We start from the raw sequence: 20,157 nt of genomic DNA, 5'->3' as shown, positions 1-20,157 counted from the left end.
ATGCCTTTCTGCTTTTTGCTTTTGGCAAAGAGTCCATGGCATTTGATAGTGAATAAACTCAAGAACCTCAGTTTTTAGTATTTTCGGTTGGGAAAACATCCAACATTAAATCCATTACTAAAAAATATCAAATGCTTTATGTCCTCTAGTGGATGCCATTATATAAAGACAGTAACGTGGCATTACTTTTTGTTCTTTATTCCTATCCCTTGAGTATTTACTGACATGAAATAATTATTGCTTACTCTCTTTCAACTTCACCCAATCCAAATTCATTTGCAAACACTGAACTTATATGCTTAAATATCAACATATAATTTACTTCCTTTACTTAAAAATAACTTTTACCACTTTCTCTGTCTATTGCAATCCTCTTTGCATAACAGCATATACAGCATGTTGCTGTAATTTCTGTTATGTGTGTGTGTCTTATCCCCCAGATAACTAAGCTCCTGGAAGGCAGAGATGTTTGCCTTGCTGATCTGATCAATATTCTTAAGAAAAAGAAACAAAATTTTCCCTTATTGAGAGTCTGCTGCATTTCCTTAATATTTATGGAAATCCCTTCCTATGATTAATATATATATATTCTTCTGGAAACAGAACTCCCACTGACTTAACAATACTAAAATAACAACTTAAAGAAAGCCTGCATTAGATCTTCAATGATCCTGAATGGTGCACTCTTGTATTCTGAGAATAAAAATTGGAAAAATTCTGGTGTTGTGTCAGTTTTTCATGCTTTATAATGTCACCACTAGAAACTGGGAGACTTGTGTCATTCAATTCACTATACAAAGCCTCATGAATTAGGTGGGAACCTACAACTTGGTTGTTTGATGGGGTGGGATGAGTGGAAAAGATGCTTCATACTTCTTACAAGTATTTTCAGTACTCTTTAATACCTTTTAGATTAGCATCTAATCAAAATATCCTAAAGAGATGGTGCTAAATTTTTTTCTAGCTATTTAATCTGGGTGAAATAATGATCTGTTAGTATGTGTTCAATATGAATGCTAGATGTTCTTTTCTTTGTATTGGATCCTGTCTGGGGAAGGAATCAACTCTTTTAGAAAACTTTGAGTTCCTAGGCTTTATATCATGATTCAGCTGATCCACACAGAAGAGCGTGAAATAATAAATGTACTTGGAATTTTTATTTAAAAATTCTTAAAAAATTCTTCTTACATGTTTCATAATTGCATGTCCTAGAGTACACGGTCTCTTTTTTCCAATTTGAGGTTTAATGTAGTATTTTATGACTGAACTCTATCTGGAAAAGATTTACTTATCTTCGACACGGTTTCTAAAATGTCCACTTAGCTGCTGGCAGCCTTTGAAAGTGGAGAACTTCCACTCCTTATAAGACTGACATTGGAAAATTGCTTCCTTACCATTCATTGTTCGGGTAAGAGCTTTATCACGTGATTTCTCACAGGTACACAGTGTTATGTCTCGTCTACTATAACATCTGTTTTCTTTTGTTACGGAGAAGGGATGTATGTATTCCTAGAGTTTATCCACCTGATAGAGGATGGAAGTGCCCCTGCAGACTGCTCCCATCTCCAGAAAGTGGTCTTAGGGAAGATTTTCATTTGTCAGATGCAGATAAGCTTAGGCTGTTAACCCGGGTTGTCTTGAAAGCTTCACAGCCACAAGCATTCCTTAGGGAGGTTTAGCTTCACTTTAAAAGACTTGGGATGAGTTGAAAACCACAAAAATATAACACTCAAATCCTGTAATAAAAATAGAGCTGTAGGAGGTGTTGACTGGAACAGCTCAGATCCATAAGAAAGGCATTAGATAATGCCTAGATTTGTTTTCTATAATAACTTGCCTTTTAGGGCTATCAATATTATTATTATATTTAGCTGCATTAATAAAGTGTCTGCTTTAATTTATGAAGGAATCACTGTGTAGGGAAAAGGCTCTGCTTTCTCTCTTAATAGTTTCCTGGAGAAGCATGCCATTTTATAAATAATTCAGTCATCACTGCTGTTTTGGAGGTAACATATGCTAATTGTAGGTATAATATATGAGCAAATACACGATCCTACGAGGACCAACTTTAAAATCCAACTCTTTAAAATGGATAAAAGGGGCCAACAGTAGTACCCGGGATTCAATAGCATATCTTGACAGTTTCTGCATTCACTCGGTCTTCACCTTTGTAGATGTCCTGACAGATATGCTGAGACAAGCAAACGTGTAATTTGTTTAGGGTATAGAGCAATGGATTGTATTCAAAACCCCGGAGGCCTGAAGAGGACTTCCCCCCGTCAAGAACTGAAATTCACCACGCTGTAGTCAGCAGCTTCTGAGGTGTTACGCCTCCCCTGAGTCTGTAGTCCTCAACTCTGGCTATGTATCACAACCACCTGGGGACCTTTTGAAAAATACTAATAACTGGGCCCTGCCCAGAGCAATTCTGAGTGCACTGGTCTAAGGTGAGGCCTCAAAGTGACTATTTTTTACAAGTTGCTCAGACTGCTAATCTGCGGCTGGGTTGAAGAACTATTACACTATCACCGTGAGCACATCACTCAGTGCTTGCAGGGAAGATGCTAGCAGTACGTTCTGATCCTAACAATATATTACACAGAATCCACATGCATTAGGTCAAGCAGAGCCTGGTGTGTGTTTGGGGGAGTTGCATGTTTGTTTGTTGTTCTTTGACTTAATGCCCACCTTGGATATAACTCAGCTTTATTCTCTGGGTAAGAGCTTTATCACATTTATCAGGGAGAAACTGGCAACGTATTTTACAGATAATCAGTGCTTCTCACATCCCTATAACATACCACTAGCAGAAAAACAATGCCATCAAACAAATGAGCCAATACTTGAAACAGTGTTTCTAGAAGTGTTGACATGGTGGCTGGGCATGCTACCTTGCCTTAGTAGCTATCCTAATCATGGCTCCCACTGCTTCCTCATGTGACTTATTCTAGAGTGGCTGTGGATGATGCTCTCTATCCCTGCTTAAAGTTTGTGAACCAACTTTCTGCTCTGCAGAAAGTTCCTGAGGACATATCCCCACCAAGCCTATGCAAAGGTAGAGTGCTCTTTGTAACAGAAAAGGAGACTGTGTTACTACTCCACGTAAAAATTTTTCAGTAATTCTTTGTTGCCTTCAGGTGCTATAAGGACATTTATTGTCTTGTCCTTCTCACCTGGCCAGATTTAATATCCCACCATTCTCCCACCATCCGGTCCATCTTTCCTTCATACATACAAGGTTGAAATAGGGAAAATAATTGTTCACTTCTAGGGTTATGAGTATCAAATTAGATTCCCGAAAAGTACTTACGACAGTGCCTAGAATGCAATCAGAGTTCAATATGAGATTAAACACATACGTACCCACACAGAGAAAAATAAACAACAACAACAACAACAAATCTATGCCTGTCGTCATGAAGTTGTCTGCTTCTTCCTTCACATTCTGGTAGCATCATTTGCATATTTCAATTATAAGCCTTATCACATTGTGTTGCCATTGATGGTTTGCCAGTCTGCTTAACAGCATAGGACTTGATGTACAATATTCACAATAGGGGTAAGTTCTGGTTCTAGATGTGTAGCTTGAAGCAGGCTCTTTTTCCTCCAACTGAATGCTTCTTTACATTGATACACAGGCTTGTAGCATAAAAATAACATATAAGAAAGGGGATCAGCCTGGGCCAAAAAGGGAGTTAGTTGATGGTTACGCTTGACCCTCCAGGCGTTGTTTGGTACATGCTAATGATGGACAGGGCAAGAGAAGAATGTCCTGAGAACATACAGAGCCTCAGAAACACTGGTCTAATCTTGTTTGGTTAGAGGAAAAATAACCAGGTGAGTACGTGGTTGTTTCATGGGCCTGGCTGGATGTAACCCTGACTCTTGCTGTGAGTGGCTGGGCATTTAGGTGCCAGGCCATCTGGGTAACCACAGCTGGGGATTTAAGCTGTATAATCGCAGTGAAGGTCTTTCAGAGGCTAGGCTGCTCAGTAAAAGAAAACCGCCAATTTTTAAAAATACCAGATTCACAACTAAACACACACTTGGATTTATAGCTTTTACATCTGATGTACTCTGCTGTATATAATCAAGTTGCAGCAGCCAATTTTATATCCATATAGATATGAAATATATCTAGTAGTTAGCAACCACTTCATGGGAGAGTATATGACTGAAGAATGTCTTATTTTAAAAGACTATTTACTTTGGTGTCTCTTAGATCCCTAGAAGGGGGGCATTTCAAGGACCCTCGAATCAAGATAAGATTTAATAAGTGATTATTGAAGTCCCAGAAGGCAACTGGAATGCTAGGAAGGGACAATAGTAGCTTTCATATCAGGATTGGATCCTTACAGCCTCAGCTAATTGCTTCCACTATGGAGTGGGACCAGGACTCCAGAATTCTGGTCCACCTCAGGCTGGAGCCCAGTCTGCTGAGAGAAGGCATCCACTATGCCTTGAGACAGTCAGGGGAAAAGGTTGACAGAAAAGGTGATCTACTTCCCATTCTTAGACCAGAGTTCAGAGTCCACGCTCAGATATTTTCTCATGAGGGATGGACTGTTACAGGGACAGAGGCCAGAGTAAATAATTCTGATGTCAGCTGTTAGATTAACAAAACACTGTTACTATGGTGTTATAATATAGTGTTAATACAGTGTTAATACAGGGCCTGTAAGGACCCGGGGATGACTTCATTATTTAGAATTCTTTCCTGTAACAGTTTTTGGTTTATTAAAATTTTCTCTACGTTTCCAATATTCCAAATAATTTATATTGGATTATATAAGACAAAGAAATTGTACTTTGATTACAAAATAGTCCACAGACTGTGAAGAAACTCCCACCCACAATTGTATGCAAAGATTATTCATTCCCCAAAGATTAGTCATCCACATTCAAAGGGTTAGCTTCTACAAAGACACTTCATTCTGTTTTTCTTATCTTTTTTAAAATCTTACTTCTTGGAATGCTCAAGGCTTTCTCCAGCAATTAAAAATAAAGCATAAAAATGTTCGTAGCCTAATAATTTTGATAAAGAAAAAATTAGCTAAGAGGTTCAACTATGTTATCCAAAGGATATTAGTAGCAAATATTCTTCTGAAGTACACATAAAAACACAGTCAGCACCTTTCATTAAGTCACATGGTATTGACAATAACTTTTAACTCGTGTTTACTTCAAAGTTTAAAAGAAAAATCAGAAAAATATTTAATCTATTCAGTTCTTTTTGTCTTGTGCCAAAATATATCTTGGAATTTCAAGGAGTCAAACTAGTTGAATAAGAAGAAAAGATCAAAGACAATGTTTAGAATTTTGGTAAGAAACACATAGAGGCAATTTAAATAATATCCAAAATAAATGAGTGGGAATTTTTATATAGAGCACAACATCATAGGCAGAACTACCAAACACTGCCAGAACTGTGTGTCACCAAATATTCAAGTATAAATGAGATCAGAAACTTCCCCATGGGTATGTAGCATGTCTCCAAGCATCTGCAACACTTGTTTCTTCTGCTCCAGCAGAGCTGTCAGTGACGAACTTTCTTGTGGAGAACTATTTGGGATCTCTCCTCTTGGCTAGAATTTTAAGTGACGCTGTATCATGCCACCACTGACACAGGGAAATCTAGGTTGGGGATAGCGGAAGCTGTCATTCATTGTTAAGACATGCCCAGTCCTAGGACACCATTTTTCTATGGTGCTCAGCAACAGGTGCCTCTATTTTCCTTTGGAATAGCCAACTAACCCGACTGAACTGGAAAAACATTGATCAAGCTACGTCTATAATACATAATTATTTGTCAGCATCAAATGATTTCCTAGAAAAATTAGGTGTGTTTATCCGAACTTCCAAATAATTCTGCTAGGTAGTTTTGTATTTCTCTTACATTCATTTTATTCTGCTCTGTATTATATTTAGTTGTTTACGTCTCTGTTTCTTCAACTAGGTGCTAAACTAATTGGAGGTGAGCATCTGCATAATTCACACTTGTGTTCTCCACAGTTGGGGCATCATTCTTTCAGCTTTCTCAGTCCCCAGAAATGGTGGCTTCATGGGCTGCTGCTCAGGTAGGGTTGTAGAGGCTGGGCTGCTGGGTTCCAGCAGCCGCAGAAGCCTTGTGTCTGAAGTAGTGGAAGAAGATGTAGCCTGAGGAAAAATGAGAATCATATGCAAGAAAAGGACCCCTAAACTTGTCCTATGTAACATGAGGTTTAAAGGCAATGAGTGTGAGACTCCAGTCAAGAGGCTGAAGCAAGACGTCTGGGGTTGAGGATATGGTCGTAAAATAGGATAAGGAATGGAACGACGTTAGTGATTAAGATTGAGAGCAAAGCAAAGATTCCAGGGCTCAAAATTATTGGACGTTGAGACAGAGGAGCCAGCTGACTGATTTAAAGGTACAGGGTTAGGCCAGTCAAGGATAGTTTGTTACTTATTGTTGGTATATAATGAATTTCTTTTGGATGAATCCAAGTAGTTAATCGTATGTTTCACTAAGAGTGATAATAAGGTGGCCTAACACCAACCCTAGGCTCTTGACAGTGTGAAACTATGATAGTTTGATAAGTGTGCTTCTCATCAGAAGGAGGGCTTTTTGGATAACATTTGGCCTAGAAACTATTCATATCGTACCCAAAATAAAATTAATAAAAATTCCTGCTGCTGGAGGGAAGGTATTTGGCAAGGGCAACTTTAGCAGGACTATTTTATGAAACATATATTGTAGGAGAGCTACGTCTTCTGAAATTACCCATATCTGTGCAGTCATATGGTAGATTGTATTTTCCAAAGATGGTCTCCACAATATATTCCATATCACAGGCAGTTTCCACACTGTGAGATTGATAAGTCTTCCATCAATTGGTAGGGCCCCGTGTCCCCTCCCTTTGAACTGGGAAGACCTTTGCAATAGCTTTAACTAATAGAGTGCAGCTCAGTGATGCTATGTGACTTCAGAGGGGAGGTCACAAAAATGCCACACATGTTCACATGGTCCTCTTGGGACATTCACTCTTAGATGTCAGCCGTTATGCTGTGGGGAAGCCAAGCACCCATAGGAGGACCAGAAATAGGTGTTCTGGCCAATAGCTGCAGCTAAAGTACCATCCATCCCACATCATAACCATCATAACCACTGGACGTATGACTGAGTGAGCATTCAGATGGTTCCATCCCCAGCCAAGACATCCTTGGCTTCTTGCCCCTTCTCCCCCAGCTGATGGAGCGTGAGGCACAGACAAGCTGCTGCCGCTGACTCCTGCTCACATTTCACATTGTGAGCAAAACAAATGATGTTTGTTGTTTTAAGCTACTAAATTTAGAGTGGTTTGTTACTCAGCAATAGATGACTGGAACAAGTCACAAATAGAAACAAGCATGGTTTGCCCTATAGGAATACCACTTTGATGAAGACGGTTGAAGGCTATTCTCATGAACCTGGTTTCATTTTTTCTACGCTCTTATGAAAGGAGCAAATTCATCATAGGAATGTAATATTTTTCATATTTGGTGAATATTAGTTGCAAAATAAGGAAAAAATATTATCAGTAATTTATGCTTACAGTGTAAAATCTACTTCTAAAAATGATGACTGAATATTAAAAAGTATTTTTTTGCCTCTGAATGTCGTGGAACATATTGCATTGCTAATAAAACAAAAACACACAAGCTTAGGCAGAATTTTTTCCCAATACTTTATAAGGACAGTAACAAAATGCTCTTCCTACAAGCTAGTTTTTTTCCAGAAATACAGTTTGCTAATGTATAAATGTCAGAACAAAGTGACTATTGGAGATGACACCCTATAATTCAATGCAGCACTAATTTGAGTATTTGAAAAACTTAATTACTCATTCAAAGGAAATCTCTGGTTTCTTCTGAATGTCTTCCCTATCAAGAAAAGTGAACCTTTTCATTATCACATTTTGGATTTTAAAAAAAGGAAGCATCTAACATTTATGTTTTAATTGAGTTAAATGCCTAAGACTTCGGTGATATTGCATGTGACTTGCAAGGGAAAATAAAAATATCTTCAGATGAAAAAAGTGCTAATAAGGTCTGCTTAAAATATTTCTGAAATAACTAGGTATTGTGCATTTGAGAAATTATTCTTTAACAATCTAAAAGATTATTCATTTCAATTTGACTAAAATGACAACTGAAAATGACTGCAAGCTTCTAAAAAGGAGCATGATATAATCAAAATGACACTTAAGAAAGATGATTAATAGTGCTGCATGTGTGAAACGTATGAGCTGAGATTCTCAAGAGAGTGAGCTTGGAGGGGTTGGGTACGGACATGGTCAAACTTGCTGCTCCGGGAGAATCGGAAACACCTCTCCCACAGCCTCCCTTGATAACTTCCAAGGGCAAACCAATGGAATAATGAGGAATGCTGGGAACTCTGAGAGGGCTTGGGCCAGGCTGTGGGAAGAGAAACTAAAGGATGGAACAAAGAAATATGGATTATGAACAAAGACTTGGCAGAATGGACTTTTTATTTGAATGTGGTAACTGGTAACTGTAATGAGGATTTAAGTGAAGAGCTCGAGGGAAATAGTGGTACAGAGAAAACGGGATGGAAAAATGAGAGAGGAAGAAAAATTATCTTGAGCTACTTACTAAAAAAATAGCCTTTTCTATCTCAGCAATGAATTATTTAGACTCCAGGAATTGATTCTGTGAAGCAATTGATATTTTTGTATTTCAATGAAACCTGGTTCATCTTCAGACACTGGGAAGCTCAATATAATTTCTATACAGATTTTTTTCTTTGAATTATGCTATTTAATGTGAAAAAATGAGTCATTTTCCATTGAAATATAAAAATGTTAGTTTGGAGCATAAGAAATAATATTTTAAGGGTTGCTAATTTATTCTTGGTAATGTTCTTTTCATGTTAGTAAGTACATCAGTTTTTTTTTTTAAATAGAAATGTTATAGTATTAACTTCTAAAAAATTCTGTGAACTACTTTTGATACATGTATTTTTCTTAAGAATGTAGCTATTGGATATATTGTGTGTCAGGGGAAGAGGGAGAATCTCTCTCTGTCCTTTCTCTTAAGGTTCTTCTGGCTGGCCAAATAATTAATGAGACAGGTTAGCAGGAGAAAATAATACCAAGTTTAATAACATGTATACATGGGAGAAAGCAGGGACACTGCGTTTTTTAACACAATAGCAGAAATTCTCATCTTAAATATCATTTTTAGCCAATGACAAAGGAGGATTTTGGGGGTGGGGGGAGTCAGTTATAGGAGATTACCACTAAAGCACAGTAAACAAGAGTAAGGTTTATTATGTAGCTCAAGGCCTCACCTTTTACATTGATAAGTCACTAGAAATGAGCTCATCCCCCTCTCTTCTCCAAACAGAGAGGGAGATACCTTTACAAATGGAGATTTCCCTTATAAATGTAAATGATTGTCTGGCAACTCTTCGCAGGGTCATCTAGAGAATGTGGCCAGAGAGACAGAACTTCTGATAAGAGGGGCTTGTTGGTGCCTTTTCTATTGTAACATTTACCCTACGTTATCTTTATAGCCATCATGATAGATCTATTCCAGGAAGGAGCCACCATGTCAAATTTTTTAGGCAGTTAGTGGGGGAGGTCAAATGTCCCTAGAGAAAACAACCAAGGTAAAGAGATAGATTTCAGGGTGGCCAAATCTTGATCTCCCACATGTGATTTCCTCTAAGACCTCGTTTGCTACCCTTGCTTCCTTTGACATCAGATCTTCCAAGTTCCTACCCCTCCATCCACAAATGGTCTGGCTCATTCCCTCATCGTCTGTTTACCTCCTTAATCACTTCCTACACTCCCATAATCCCTGACAGCTGACCAATAACCCCCACTATGGTTACTTAGGAAAATAGCAGGGGGTAGCATGGCGAAGACCTGCTTCCTCCATATTTTCATCTGGTGTGAAGAGCATAGTCTCCTCTGTAACTCTGTTAACTTCAATTTTTGGTAATGTTTCCAATTCAAATCAAGATGAAGTTCATAAACTCCCTTCGCAGCCTGGATGAAGAGGCGTACTGAAGGCAGTATGCAATGAACAGTATAGAAAGGTTGACAGAGTTAGCCTTGGTCTATGCTCTACAGCCTTGAGTCTTGAAAACCCAGCTTTCAGAGAGCGTGCTATGCGGTTGGGCTCTGTTGAACTTTGCTACTGATCAGTGTTTCAGCCTTAAGGAAGTCTATCCCCCAAAGAAGTGCTGAGTCTCTAAATGTCAAAACATTCTCCTTTTTGAAAGAACGGTTTCTTTTGTGTGCAAAAGGTCTTCCTCTGACTCACTCAGTCTGTTCTCCTTAGCATTAAAAAATAAACAGAAGCGACATATCCTTAAAATAGCTATCTGAACTCGAGTCACCTGTGCATCCCTGAAGCTCTCTAAATGAATGAACTGTCAAACATCGCACAGAGGTGGGAATTAAAACTGCTGAACTTCAAGTATTAGAGACAATACAGGGCTTCTTCAGGGCAGCACGTCTGCCAGAGTTCACACAGCTGCTGTGTCGCTGCATTTCTCCTAGTGTATTAAAACATTCCCTTTGAATAACACAGACTCTATGCTACATTACTTAACCTCCGGGTGATTTGAAGCTTCCAAACCATCATCCAATTAGAGCTGACATTCTTCTAGTTAGCTACTGTATTTGGAAGAAGAACAAGTACAAAGGGGAATTTAAGAAAAAGACATGTTGCTTCGACTGGAGAAATGAACAAAGATTAATCATGCCTTTGTGGAATTGTGAGCATTTATTAATGGAGCATTTTAGTTCGATGCAATGTTTACTTATTAATTGCTTAAAAGCTGTAATGTTGGTTTCCAAACTGCCTGTTTAACTTACTGTAACAGAGGTGTTGTTGCACCTCTGTGCCCCCCTCACCTTCCCAGCTTTCCCTCAAAGGGCAGGCTTTAATAAACTTTGGTAGCAATGAAAAGTTTGCTCTTTCTGCCTCCTGCTTCTTGTAAGTTTCTCTTTCACTGACTCTATGGTTACAGCCAGTAGTGACTGGAGGTGCCAGAGCCCTTCTTCTCTGTTGGAACCCAAAATAAATGCAGTGGAATAACCATCTCTCCATTTACCCCGCCATCCTGCCCCTTCACCAGACTATTATTCTAGGTGAAGGTTTTATGTGCAGTGTTAGAGCATTCTCAGAAGGAAGTGAAAATGGAGTTGGAGTTCTCCCTCACTAGGATACTACTTTTACACTAGAGCTTCCAGTGACTTTGCACAAATATTTCTTTTGGGAACCCTCCTGCCTTTCCGCAAGAGTAGATGTGATTCTTTATTACTTTCTGAGCTCTTAATTTTAAGTAAGACCCTGGACTACAGCTGGATGAAAGCTGATGTTCACCTCTCTGCTGTCTCACAGGCTCCAGGCATATGATGGGCTCTAGTTTATGAGGAAGGCTCGAAGGGAACTCTCCAATCCCTGTCCATTCTTCCTGTGGCCCTACTAGTGTCCTTGCTTGGCGACCTCGTTAAATAAGCACATCTCTTCAAAGAGAAACCTAAACATTTGTTTGTGTGTTTATTTTTGAACAATGTAGCTTGTCCATAGTGAGGAGAGATTTCTTCTTCTCTATTTGCAGGAGCTGCCTTGCCCTTGTGCTTTAGGGACAATGGGGACACTTGATTGGGCTAAGAAGCCTTGGGATCTTTCCAACTCCAGGATGCAGTGACATCCCAAGAGCACACACTTTTTAAATGGATATTCTTTTTGTTCCCTAGGGAACATCTCCTGAGCTGATTGAATTCTTTTGGTGGAGGATCGGACCAGACAGAAAAGGAAGCATTTGCTTATTTCATCTGCTGCATTTCTCTCTCACTGCACTTGAACTATGAACCTCTACTCAAAATGGATGGGTACTCGTCGTTTCCTGAACATACGCCGTTTTCACCTTTATAATTTGCCCTCGTTTTACCACCAACACTGTCGTCCACCTCCAAGTCATTCCACAGATAGATTCCCTCCTTCTCAGAAGATCTTCCTTTCCTCCTCCAGCCTGTGATGAGCTCATTCACCCCACATGTCCTTGCTCAGCACAAATTGTCTCTGCTACTCTTTGGGCATTCATTTTGTACTAGTCTACTTGAACTGCCATAAAAAATACTGCAGACTGCATGGCTTAAACAACAGAAATTTATTTTCTCACCGTTCTGGAGGCTTAAAGTCCCAGATCAAGGTTCGGCAGGGTTTGGTTCTTGCTGAGAACTCTCTTCCTGGCTTGCAGGCCGCCTTCTCACTGGGTCCTCACGTGGTCTTTCCTCTGTGCTCACACGAAGTGAGAGAGAGGGAGCTCTCTGGTGTCTCATAAGAACACTAGTGCTATGGGATCAGGGCCCCACCCTTATGACTTCATTTAAACATAATTACTGCCTTGAAGGCCCTGTCACTAAATACAGCCACCCTGGGGGTTAGGGCTTTAACACATGAATTTTGACAGGGGCACAAATATTCAGTCCATATGCTTTCTGTTCATGGTTAACACATATGTACGTACAGAAATGTGTGTATATATGTGTATATATATATTTTTTAATCAAAGAGTTGTAAGGTCTTATAAATGTATCTTACACATTTTTATACTTTACCTTTTGTTGGTACTGAATGCATGTTTTCTCACTGACAAAATATATTCAGATATGAACCATTCACACGCTAATTGCCACGTTCTCTCTCTAGCATACATTATTTAATTAAAAAAATCCCCACTTCCAAGCCTGCTTTAAAATTCTAGAAAATTCTTTAGCAAATATAAAAAAAAAAACTGTTGTTGGAAAATCTCAGGCTTATCTAAACTTGATGGCTTGAAAACGTCAAGAATTTTCTCTTTTTCAAAGCTCTATTTTTGTTCACATTCATTATATGAGATATTTTAAAAATTTCTTAGATCAGATAATTTCTGTTAACTTTTTATTTTTTTCTTTATAATTGTGGGTTTCAGTGCCTTTGGCAGAAAAATACTTATCTGTATTGTTGTTATATGGTAGAAGACATGCTTAGCTTTGATTTTCTGCTATATTTTGTAATCTTTGAATGTAGTAATACCATAGGTGTATTCTAAATTAGAAGACTGAAAAATATTGAATGAAACACATAATACATAGTGTTTATATTGGCACTAAGTGGACACATAGCACATTCAATTCGTGCTATCGGGCATTGTAAAAAGAAGACTCTTCTGAACTATTTTTCAAATGCTTCCCGTTTCTGTTTCAATATAACACAAATTTTACCTCCTAATTTTCAGGTAGCACCTAGCTCTTCAGAAAGCAATTTATCTTGACTTCATATGAATTTTTCTCAATTTAATTAAGTACATTTTATTTAAAGATTTTTATTTTGAAAAGACTAATCATCATTGAAATTACACTGCATGCTACACATAAAGACACTAGCTGCAAATACTAATTATAATGCTGTAAGCAAGAGAAGAAAAAAATAAAAACAATATGGATAATTGCCATTAGGCCAAACCTAAATTGATGGAACTATTTAGCTAACTGAATTCTTAACTTTAGCAAAGCTCCCATGACTCCACTTTATTTATTTCTTTTTAGAATTTGTGTTGCATCTTTATAGGAAAACAATTTATAGAGATTCTAGAATTTTATTTAAGAAACCATATCGGTTATTGTTATAAGTTTTGGTCTCTAACTTTTTTTTTTTTTTGCTTGAGGAAGATTTGCCTGAGCTAACACCTGTGTCAGTCTTCTTCTATTTTATATGTGGGTTGCTGCCACAGCATGGCCACTGACGAGTGGTGTAGGTCTGCACCCAGGAACTGAACCTGGGCCACTGAAGCAGAGAACATTGAACTTAACCACTAGGCCACAGGACTGGCCCTTCTAACTTTTTAAAGAAACCAAATCTCAGAAGGAATGCATGAAGCTGCTGGCAGGACTAACACTAGCTAACTATTCAATGAATTCATATTTGTTTCAAGAGAGATGACATTGTTTAACCATTGTTTCTAACTGCCAAGAATCACTAACATTTAATGTATATTTCACTACATGAAGGAAGTTGATAGCCAATTGATATATATGATATCAATGTCAGGAAACAAGGATCAAAATTTTCCATTAATGGACGTGTTTGTAATATATTTAATAACGCAATATTGTGCATATTATTGTGATTGATTTCATTAAAATAGACAGTTAAAAATCACAAACTATTCAGTATTTAAAAACTGAGAGTAAAAAACACAGATATAGATGTCACTATGACTATGAGATATTAAGTGTGGAATTCTAATTACTGGACCTGATGGGGAAAGAAATCTGATGGAGTAAAAAAGTAATTATTATAAAACTGTTGATAGTGTAGGTAAATGACTTGTCTCTAAAATTAAAAAGTCAAACCTAGCTAATTATATCTTAGCTAATAAAAACTGTAGTGATAAGGTTTATAGCTTGGTGAAAAACTAATGAATGCTTTAATGAATTTTCTGGTAAATTATATAAGTCAAAAGTAACTTAATAAGGAGTCTGAAAATGGTTAGAAGATTACTGAGACATAAAATAATGCTAGAAATAGTGAAACTCCATTTCTATACAGGAGGAATTTAAATTAAATCTGTCTTATTAGGTTGTATCTTATTGTCTAAAATAGTCTAGCACAACATAGAATTTAATAATTATTGCATGAATTAATATTAAAATTAGGCACTGTATGAAAATAAAGGTGATGTGTGTGTACATGTTAACTCGGAGGGCTATAGGCAATATTTCAAGGTGGTCAATTTTTAAAAAATTATAATAAGAACATTTAATATGAGATCTACCCTTTAAGAAAATTTTAAATGTACAATACAATATTATTAACTATAGGCATGATGTTGTACAGCAGATCTCTAGAACTTATTTATCTTGTATAACCGAAACTTTATGTCCATTGAATAGCAACTCCAAATTTCCTCTTGTATTATGTGTATATTGCATGCATTGTATGTATATACTACATTAAAAAAAATCTATTCATCCATATATGGACATTTAGGTTTTTTCTACATCTTGACTATTGTGAATAATGGAGCAATGAACATGGGAGTGCAAATATCTCTTCGAGATCCTGATTTCAATTTTTTTTTGGATAAATACCCAGAAGTGGGATTGCTGGATCATAAGCTAATTCTATTTTTAATATTTTGAAGAACCTCCATATTGTTTTCCATAGCAGCTGAACCATTGTACATTCCCACTAACTGGGTACAAGGGTTTTAATTTTTCCACATCCTCCACACTTGTTATCTTTTGTGTTTTGATAATGGCCATCCTAACATCCACTTATTCTAGATTATCCAATTTGGTGGCATATAATTTTTCATAGTAGTCTTTAGTGTCATTTTGCTAAAAGTTCTGCTCTAATTTGTTATTTCCTTCCTTCTACTAACTTTGGGCTTAGTTTGTTCTGCTTTTCTAGTTCCTTGAGGTATAAATTTAGGTTGTTTATTGAGGTTTATTGTTTATTGAGATGTTTTATTCTTTTTAATGTAGGTATTTATTGATATAAACTTCCCTCTTCTTACTGCTTTTCCTTTATCTTATAGATGTTGGTATGTTGTGTTTTCCTTTTTATCTGTCTGAAGGTATTTTCTAATTTCTTCTTTGATACATTAGTTGTTCAGGATTGTGCTGTTTAATTTTCAAAATTTCCATTTTTCCTTGTGCTATTAATTTCTAGCTTTATTCCTTTGTGGTTGGAAGAGATACTGGTATGATTTCAGCCTTCTTAAATTTGTCAAGACCTGTTTTGTGACCTAACATGTGATCTATCCTGAAGAATGTTCCGTGTGCACTTGAGAAGAAGGTATATTCTTCTGCTGTTGGATGGACTGTTCTGTATATGTCTGTTAGGGTCCATTTGGTCTTCAAAGTGATCCAATTTTGTTTTCTGTACTTTGTACCTCACTCACTATTTCTTTCTCCTCTCCCCTAATCAGGGTATTTGTGCTGCCTTTTAGCTGTTCAAAACACAAATCATCCAAACATATATACTTAAGCACCTCTAAAAGTTTATTTTTTTCCCCTTCTAAAATTTACAATATTTTCAACTTAAATTTCGATTCCATTTTGCCAGTCTAGTTAAAAAACTCATCAGTATAGTTGAATTCCTGGGCTGGTTTATGTCTCCCAAGCTATTTACATATTTTGCAACTGAAAATGGGAGAGGATGCTTACCTTGTTTTACTCTATTTTGGCACCAGAAGTTTTACCAGTAATTAGACTGGGCTGTTGTGGCCCAGCAATTTAATACATACCCATATATACAAGCACAGGGCTCCTCACTGTCCTAATAACCACTATCCAATCTCCTTTGTTTGATGTTATCAGAGAAATGTGTTTATAACATGAATATATTTATCCCTTTCCACCAAAGGTACTGTATTTTAGTCTTTGTCTTTAGAGGTGATTTTAGAAAGGTGTAAACAAACATTTGAATTTTGCACATAAAATTCTAATGAATTCTAAAATTGCAAATTTTACAAGCAACTCTGAAGCCTGTGGAAAGTGATGTTTGAGAACCTCTGTAATCACATGCAAAGCCATTAATAAGTGGGGATCTGGCCGAGTTAGACAAGTTCACAGTTGAAGCCAGAAGTGACAAGCATGATGACTGGATAAGTTCTTCAAAAGAGAATGATTTGAATTTCAAAGGATTAAGAAAGTTCCTTTGGGAAAACAGATGAATTCTTGAGTAATATCGCAAGGAAACAACCCTCTTGTATGATCCTGCTGTCAAGCTTGAGGTGAAAACATATTATACAATTTTATGTGAATAATTTAAAAAATTTTAAAAAACAGTTACAATGGATTCATTTTTTGGTAAATTCTAAGAATTAGCATATGGTTGTAACTATATCCTCTATTTCATTAAAAGAAAATAAACTTATTTTTATATTTTTAAATTTTATATTTCAAAGTAAAGTCTCATTCATACATTTTTTACTGCATATATAAAATTTTGCCCTGGTTTTAAGGAGGCTTACTTAAATGTTTTTTCCCTTGACCTAGTGAAAATTGAATAATGAGGACTCTATATATGTGAGTCATTGTGTGTGTGTGTGCGTGCATGTGTTTGTTAGCTATGTAAGTTAAACCCATTTTCCTCCCCACCAAAAAATAATTTCTTGATTTGTCTGAACAGTGAAGAATCTGCCAGTGCCTGGACACTTTCTGTATATCAACAATTAAATAATCTCTTTTACGACAGTAGATGGGCATGCCTGTTCAATCACTTTCATATGATAAGAAACTCATATAACTCAATAGCAAAAAAACAAATACTCTGATTAAAAAATGGGCAAAGGACGAGAATAGACATTTTTCCAAAGAAGACACACAGATGGCCAACAGGCACAGGAAAAGATGCTCAACATCATGAATCATCAGGTAAATGCAAATCAAACCACTATGATGTATCACCTCACACCTGTTAGGATGGCTTTTATCAGAAAGACAACAGATGACAAGTGCTGGCAAGAATGTGGAGAAAAGAGAACCCTTGTGAATTGCTGCTGGGGATGTAAATTGGTGCAGCCACTATGGAAAACAGTATGGAGGTTTCTCAAAAAATTAAAAATAGAACTACCTTATGATCCAGCAATACCACTTCTGGGTATTTATCTAAAAGAATTGAAATCAGTATCTTGAAGAGATATCTGCACTCCAATGTTCATTGCTTCATTATTTACAACAGCCAAGGTATAAACAACCTAAGTGTCCATCGACAGATGAACAGATAAAGAAAATGTAGTAGATACATACAGTGGAATGTTATTCAGCCATAAGAAAGAAGGAAATCTTACCATTTGCAACAACATGGATGAATCTAGATGATATTATGCTAAGAAGTGAAAGTACCCAGACAAAGGCAAATACTGTATCATACCACTTATATGTGGAATCTGAAAAAGGCAAATTCGTAGAAACAGAGAGTAGAACAGTGGTTAGCAGGGGCTGGGGATGGGAGAGATAGGGAGATGTTGGTCAAGGGTACAAGCCTTCAGTTATAAGATGAATAAGCTCTGGGGATCAACAGTACAGTGTGGTGAGCATAGTTAATAATATTGTGTTGTGGACTTGAAATTTGCTGAGAGAGTAGATATTAAATGTTCTCCTTACACACAAAAATAAGGTAAGTATGTGAGGTGATAGATGTGTTAATTAACCTGATTGTGGTAATTATTTCACAAAGTATATGTAAGTCAAATCATCACATTGCACACTTAAAATATGTACAGCCTTATTTGTCAATTATACCTCAATAGAGCTAAAAAAATAAAAATAGGAAATAACTCCCGCATCACTTTAATATGAAAATGTATGCATTACATTTGAATATCATTTAAAATATTCCCCTTAATTTTAAAAGTGTTTTCTCTTTAAAACTTAGAAAAGTTCAGAAGGTAAAAAGGAAGTAATATACCTATAGTAATAATAAGTGTATTACACCCATATAGTATACCTATAGTATTGCCATCTAGTAACAAGCACTGTAACACTATCGTATATTAGTATCTGTCTTTCCTTCTAGCCGTTTTTCTATGTGTAACAATATTGAAGGAATATTTTTATCATTGTTATCTTGGAATTGTTTCTAAAGTCCCAAAACCAACCAACCAAACATCCAAATTAACAACAAACAGATGACGACACCAAAAGGTAGCGGGTACATCCACACCTGCAGACCGTTTCTAAGGAAGTGTCAGTCATATTTCCATAAGATTACTAAGGCGTCAGAACTGGCCCTCCTGTCTTCCCCCTCCCTAGTCTATATGGGTACTTTATTCAAGGGATCTTGTGAACGTTTAGAGATGTGAGCTGTTGGTCTCAGCAGGAGAATGACATGTGTAGCAGAGTTCCAATAGAATGCCTTGTAAACAGTGCGGGGGGAGGGTGCAACCAGGAAAGGGGAGATAGATATCTTATTCCTCAGTTGGATGCTTATCCATCAGACTTAATGACCTGTCTTCTCTGCCTTTCTGGAGAGGGGGTGGGGAAGAAAAATTGAGGGTGATTGGGGGAGAGAGAGAGAGAAATAAAGCTGTCTTTCACTCTCATTTTTTCTGAGACAAAGACATGTCCTTTTCTAGAGGGTCAAGGGAACATGAAGGAAGGCCTCTGAGCTTCAGTAGGCTGGTCCATGCCCTACTGGAGAGAATTGGGCTTTGGGAAGTGGGCACCAGTAGGAAGGGTTGTGGGTGAATGCTAGGGCTAGAAGTGGGGTGGCAGTGGGGTTAGGAAGCAGCTAAATGGGAGTGAACTCCCCAAGTCAGCAGACTATTTCGTGAGGGGTCTCCCTCAGGGCCTGCTGAGAACCTGTACCAGAAGCCCTTGGGAGCGTTTACAGCTGTGAGGGGCTACAGCGGTGGCAGTTCATAGGACACTTTCGGTCTATTTCTGTAACCTCTTTTCCTACCTGTTCCCGGAAGTTCTGGAAGCAAAAGAGCAAAGGAGCGGGAAGAGTGAAGAAGAGTTCCCTCCCGCTGGGGAAAGGCCAAGTGAACACAGAACTGAGTACAAGATTGGGATTGTAAACCTCCACTAGACTAGACTAGAATTCTCAACATTTGAAAGAGACTGGGAAACTATAGGATCCGTCCAAGATGTCGTTCAAGGATAGGAAAAGGAAATCCAACAGAGCATATTTGAAGGCCTTGAACCTAAAAATATAAAACCACGTCATCTTTGTATCCTACTGGGCGCAAGGGCTGTTCAATAGGCCAGTCTTACTTGCACATAGAAAGCCGAGGTTATGCTGTCGATTTCACGATTTTGCTTTGCTTAACTGTAGTTTAAAATTTAACTATAGTGTCAACAATATTTTCCTATATTATTAAAAAAATCTCTCTCTATTAGTTATGTGTGTTTATGTTTTGAGGAGGTTAGGAAATAAAGCCTCAACTCACAGAAGAGAAGGGTAATCTTGTTCCATTTGCTGCCAGTACTCAAAGAACAGGAACCTTGATCCCCCACTCCAATCCTGAAGTCAGCTCTTCAGGGAGAAGATGGAGAGGGTGTGTGTGTGTCCTTTCCTATCTGTTCTAGTATCTTCCATGCCAGTGCACTAAAAAGATGTTTTGCATAAAGTAAAAGGAATTAAATATGATAGTAAAAGACAATG

Source organism: Ceratotherium simum, chromosome 9, assembly GCF_057802395.1.
Source record: "Ceratotherium simum simum isolate JZ-2026a chromosome 9, ASM5780239v1, whole genome shotgun sequence".
Lineage (NCBI taxonomy): Eukaryota > Metazoa > Chordata > Mammalia > Perissodactyla > Rhinocerotidae > Ceratotherium > Ceratotherium simum.
Note: the sequence above shows the minus strand (reverse complement) of the source record.